Source organism: Mirounga leonina, unplaced genomic scaffold, assembly GCF_011800145.1.
Source record: "Mirounga leonina isolate KUSES-001 unplaced genomic scaffold, KU_Mleo_1.0 Mir_114, whole genome shotgun sequence".
NCBI classification, from domain to species: domain Eukaryota; kingdom Metazoa; phylum Chordata; class Mammalia; order Carnivora; family Phocidae; genus Mirounga; species Mirounga leonina.
The window spans coordinates 17,646,575-17,653,105 of NW_023270265.1; positions in this window are offsets into that span (position 1 = coordinate 17,646,575).

Here is a 6,531-nt window from a genome sequence, read left to right on the forward strand (position 1 = left end):
TACAAAATCCACACAAAATCCCTATAGATAATCATTTTTACTCTTTCCTTTGCATATGAATAAACTGAAATTTGGAGAAATTAAGTAAGCCCAAGATCACATAGCTAAGAATAGAAGTGGAAAAGGGACTCAAACCCTAGATGTCTGGTTCTAGAATCTAACATTTGACCACCATACAGTATTTTCGAAATAGTATTAAAATTTGGAATAAGGGAAGATAGGACCAATCTTTACAGAGACTGTAGGACAATGCTACAGAGGATCACACCAAGCTCAGACATTCTACAATCATAGGTCACCCAACACTGTTTTACATAGGGTCCCAAAACTCCCAGAAGGAATTACGAAAAAGAACTAGTTGTCCTCATTAACTGCCTTTGATGCTGGGGTTAAAAGGTGCTCTGAAACCACTGGGGGCTGGAAGAGAAGGACACAACAAACTTCCATGTTTATTCTAAGGCTGGCCTTGTCCAATTGAACTATAATCGGAAGAGTCACCAAATTTTGGGAGGTGGTCTCACTAATTCCAGCAGATGGCAGTGCTGTATAACACGTCAATTTAAAACAAAGCAAAACAAAACCAACCTTCCTGAAGCTCTGGACTCTAAGAGAGAAAACTCACAAATGATTCTTTTTTTGGTTTTTAAAAAGTTTTATTTATTTAATCTCTACACCCAACGTGGGGCTCAAACTCAAAACCCAAGATCAAAAGTTTGCATGCTCTTCCAACTGAGCCAGCCAGGCACCCCTAAATGGTTCCCTTTTAGAGTTGAGAAGTAAATATTGAAGTATAACCCCATTCCCTGAAAATTCCTGTTTTCAATTTAGAGACACCACATGCAACCCCAAATCTCTGCAATATCCAAAGTCCCAGACACCCTTACGGATCCCCTCATCAGAACATTTATTAGTGTTAACTAGCGTTTAGTGCTCCATTGGTCTTGGGTATCTGCTGGAACCTCAGCTAGCCACATAAAGTGGCTGCCCCACGTCCCTCTCCCCTACTCCCAGCTTCTTACCCTAAGAAGAGTACAGGATGATTCCAGCCCATTCAGCCCAGTACCTGAGTCCCTTGGAATGGCCTCAAATTTCTCCAGCACTTAAAGAATTCTTCCTCTCCTAACCTTTATGCAGTGCCCTGAGCTTCAGGTCAGCATTTAACAACTTCATGGTATTGTTCTCATGGTGATGGTTTCAATTTACCAATTAGGCAATTAACTTGAATTCATGGAAGGTGTGCTCTCGGTATTTTTAATTCCCTATCATAAAAACATGATATCAGATTCTGATGAGGTGCTTAATAGTCATTAACTGATCAAAGCCTCTCACCAACTCTTAAGAATGTTTGCCAGCATGCTAATTTTCAGTAAGTTTCAGTTTGAGGCCGGCCATAGCACTGGGCAAAAGACTCCAGGCAGGGATTTCTGCTCCTGGCCAAATAGTGGTGTAGTGTTCCTGTAAAGGAAAAGCAGCTTGTGCGGTACCTGTCCCTGAACTCCCAGCTCATCATGCGTGAGGCACAGGTGCTCCACCTTTTCCTAATGTCCCAGGGCTCCTTGTGGAAGCCCCCACCCCTAGGCCTTCTACTCAATTTGAACAAAACAGAGCTTTCTAATTAAGCCTGTTTGGGTTGAACACAAGTCATATCATTTTTACTTTCAGGCCTCAATCAAAAGTTTTCGTTATTTCCTATATTTCTACCAACTCTTCTCTTTGCTACCTTTATTTGCTTTTTCAAACCTGTCCCATGATACTCAGTGCTCTGGAGCTCCTACTATTCATGGGACACTTCTCACCAGGTGTCTTATTTTTTTTTTTTTTTAAGATTTTATTTATTTATTTGAGACAGAGAGAATGAGAGAGACAGAGAGCACATGAGAGGGGGGAGAGTCAGAGGGAGAAGCAGACTCCCTGCCGAGCAGGGAGCCCAATGCGGGACTCGATCCCGGGACTCCAGGATCATGACCTGAGCCGAAGGCAGTCGCTTAACCAACTGAGCCACCCAGGCGCCCCTCACCGGGTGTCTTATTTAGACCCACAAATTGTAAATATCTAACACATTGTATCCATTATGGGTGCAAGAGCAACTTCAAGCAAACCCAACCCTTCAATCAGCCCCAGTCCCGCTGTGTTACAATTCTCATTAGCGGTTTGTTTATTCATTCTTTTTTTCATTCATTTACTCACCAAGTATTTATTGAGTGCCTACTATATTTTAGGCACTGGACTGACTGGTGAATAGTCAGTATGATCCCTAGCCTCAGAAAGCTTGTGGTTTTGTGGAGGAGATGACATCTTAAAGTAAACACACAAATGAATATTAATTATAATTAAAATATGTATATTTTAATTATATATAATTTAGAGACACCAAATGCAACCCCAAATCTCAGCAATATCCAAAGTCCCAGACACCCTTATAGATCCCCTCATCAGAACATTTCCTTGACATGGCCTCAAATTTCTCTAGCACTTAAAGAATTCTTCCTCTCCTCTCCTAACCTCCATAGTATGCAGTGCCCTTAGCTTCAGGTCAGCGTTTGACAACTTCATGGTATTGTTCTCATGGTGCTGGTTTCAATTTACCCATTAGGTGATAGTGGGGATATATAATTTAGATGGGGCAGTGGTTAAAGATGGGCTTTCTAGAAAGTGACATTTATTTATTTATTTTTAAAGATTTTATTTATTTGACAGGGAGAGACACAGCGAGAGAGGGAACACAAGCAGGGGGAGTGGGAGAGGGAGAAGCAGGCCTCCTGCCGAGCAGGGAGCCCGATGCGGGGCTCAATCCCAGGACCTGGGATCGTGACCTGAGCCGAAGGCAGACGCTTAACGACTGAGCCACCCAGGCGCCCCTAGAAAGTGACATTTAAACTGTCCCCCAAAAGTTGAGAAATGAGCACACTGAAGGATCAGCATACGCAAAATGACCTGGGGAACCTATAGAGAAGGGCACTGCAGTATAGCGAGCCGCAGGGGTGCAGCCCAACGTGAGGTTTGGAAGTTAGGCAGGGGCTACACCCTGCTGGACCTTGTAGACCATATTCCAGCACTGAATGCTCATACCAGACCTGTAACTTGTGATTCTAAAATAGGCTCTCCTCTCCCCTGTTGAACCTTGAAACTAGAGTCAGATGTCCAAATTTTCCCCTCTGCTTGAGCAGGGATTGGCAAATTTAGACCCAGAGGCTTTCAGAGTCTGCTGGAATCTCAGGTAACCACATATCCCTTTCCTTCATTCATATCTTCTTCCCCACCCTGAAGCATACCCAGACTCTGCTCAGGACCCAGTTGTAGAATCAAGCTCTCTGGGAATGTGAATATGTCTTCACCATTGCTAGGACTGGGGCCTCTAATTCTTCCATCATTGTGTCAGTGACAAAAACCTAACTTTCCATCACAAAAGAAACAATTTTATGGGAAAACTGAAAGGATCATATTTTAAAATGTTAACTTTAATGCTTTTAAATGTCAATTCAAATCTTAAGTTGATCACACATTAACTCCTTAAAAATAAAATGCTTTTTATTTAATTTTGGATCAGCCCTACATCTAGACTCCTCAAAGAGGCCTCTGATGCTTAAATAATTAAGAATAATAATGAATGTAATAATCATCACTCTTTTCCAAAATTCAAAAGCACTTTTCAGTTATTTGACACCTCCTTAAGCTACAGGAAGATAGATCACATCAGGGCTGGGGAGAGAAGGAAGAAGAGTTTTAACCTGTAATTCAGACACCCAAAGTCCACAGAAAGAAAGGGGACCCAATCAGCTTCGTAATGATGTGGTTCATTAACAGGTGATACCAACCACCCATACCCTCTGCTTGCATGAATAAATTATTCTTGCCAGGTTCAGTTATTCCTTGACAGCTGAAGGAAGACCTGTCCTGTCAGCATGTTCATATATTTCAAACAGCTTCATCATGGGGGAGGGTAAAGGGCAGATAATTGTAGATGCTATGGGATGATTATGTCAAGTTCATTTTACTGTTCTATTTTTGTACATGTTTGAAAAGTTCCATAATAAAATGTTTTATTTTAAATGTCAGTCTTTTTACTGTGATTTGGTATTTCCAGATCCCTCTACCAAATATTTCTCTGTGTTATGGGACAAAACCCCAGTCATGTCTCACTGGAAGCTGCTCTGGCAACAGGTATAAAAATCTATTGTTTGGGGCACCTGGGGACTCAGTTGGTTAAGCGTCTGCCTTCAGCTCAGGTCGTGATCCTGGGGTCCTGGGATCCAGCCCCGCATTGGCCTCCATGCTCAGCGGAGAGTCTGCTTCTCCTTCTCCCTTTGCCCCCCTCCCCACTCGTGCTTGCTCTCTCTTAAATAAATACACAAAATCCTTTAAAAAATCTTTAAACATCTATTGTTTGGTGGAGTTAGAAAAAAAATAAAGACTTGAACTTTAAAGTATGAGAAGAGAAACACAGATATCTACCTTGAGTTCACACTACTTCAGTTCAATAAACAATTTCAGAATTAGACCCATTGAGACCAGGAAGGTGAGTACCAGATAGACATTACCATCTTCGTCATGACTGGGCAATGGTGCAGGCACTTAAGAAAGAATTCAACTCCTGACTGAGAAAACATGATTCTGGTAGTGCAGAAGATAGAACTCTCTTTTGGGACAAAGTATGCTTCCCAACCTTCTCTCTGCTAACACATACATAAATGCTCCCAAAGAGAGGCCTGGATCAATAAACAGCAAATTAAATCACTTAGCCTGGAAGTAGTGGCCTTGATAGGACCAGACTCTTGGGAAAATTCCTGGAAATCTCCATTCTAGAATCTTTCCATCTACACGAATTGGGAGAGTGAATCATAATCCAAAGGATTTTATCTTCCCAAAGGAGGGCCTGTTTCCAAATGGCTTTTTGAACCCACATAAGAAGAAAACCCAAGTAGGCACAAAGGGAAGGAGGCAGGTTCCAGCATCAGACACCTTCCTAGCTTTACAGGATTTCACTGGAGCCAGAGGAAGGCAGTGACCACCTGGTGCCCCAGTTTCCACATCTATCAAATGGTGATAATATAGGTTATTATGGGAATTAAATAAGACAATGCATAGGAAGTGCTTAGCACAGTAGCTGATACATTGGAAGTATTCAATGAATGGGTTTGGCTTTTGTAAATTATTTGATTGTTTACCACATCTTTTTTTTTTAAAGATTTTATTTATTCATTTGACAGAGAGAGAGAGAGAGACAAGCAGGGGGAGAAGCAGAGGGAGAGGGAGAAGCAGACTCTCCGTGGAGCAGGGAGCCCAATGTGGGGCTCGATCCCAGGACCTGGAGATCATGACCTGAGCCGAAGGCAGATGCTTAACCATCTGAGCCACCCAGGCACCCCTGTTTACCACATCTTTGTATGCTAGCTACATTTTAGCATAATTCAGACAAGCCCACTCACCATTCAATCCAAACCCCCTGTACAGGGAAAAACGTTTTTCCAAACACAAATATAAACTCACTTTATTATAAAGCTTTTGAAATAAGAAAATATTAGCATAAATATCTGATCTATTAGTAAAATCACAATCTGAAAAACAGGCCCAATGGTATAATGTATCTATAGAAATTAGTTTCTTTGCTTTTCTAGTCAGTCAATTTCAAAGTAGAACTTGCAGTGATATAAAGTAATATTTAAGGTGTAGAATCATCACACCACAATTTTGTTCTTGATTCCACAAAATGCATCATTCTTACAAATTCCTCCCTTTTGAAATAAACAGCATAGGCACTTGGAACCTTAACAGTAAAATTTTGTGAAGTTGACAATGGTAGACTCTAAGATCTGCATTTTCCTTGCTGGTTTTCCAAAAATGCTGTTCTAAAAGGGAAAGTAAAGTATAAATTGATGCATGTATACAGTAAAAATATCCAAAATATTTTATATGAATTTTTAAAAGCTCTGGCTTCTATACCCATTTTTCATGAATACTTATAATACTTTAGAGAAATTATATTGCAGAACTGGATAAACAAAATTTTACTGTGATCACTAGGAAAAAATATGTATGAGAATATTTATAACTGTATTTCAAAAAGTCTTCAGGCTTGAAGATTCAAAAAATGGCATTCAGTGTAAAGTGCTGTTCCAAACACACATAAGTTCATTTTAACTTTGACTTTTTACAGATATTTTCCCAAATATTGTTTTAAAATTGCAAGTGACAAAGTAAATGGGTTTAAACTAAAGTCTTTTTTTTTTTTAAAGATTTTATTTATTTATTTGACAGAGAGAGACAGAGCGAGAGAGGGAACGCAAGCAGGGGGAGTGGGAGAGGGAGAGGCAGATTCCCTGCTGAGCAGGGAGCCCGATGTGGGACTCAATCCCAGGACCCTGGGATCATGACCTGAGCCGAAGGCAGACGCTTAACGACTGAGCCACCCAGGCGCCCCTAAACTAAAGTCTTTAAGTAAAAAGATAACAGGCAACATTCAAATTTATCTTTGGAAAACAACTATGAAATACTACAGCTTTCTTCCATTAAATCAAGTCAGTGTTTCATTCT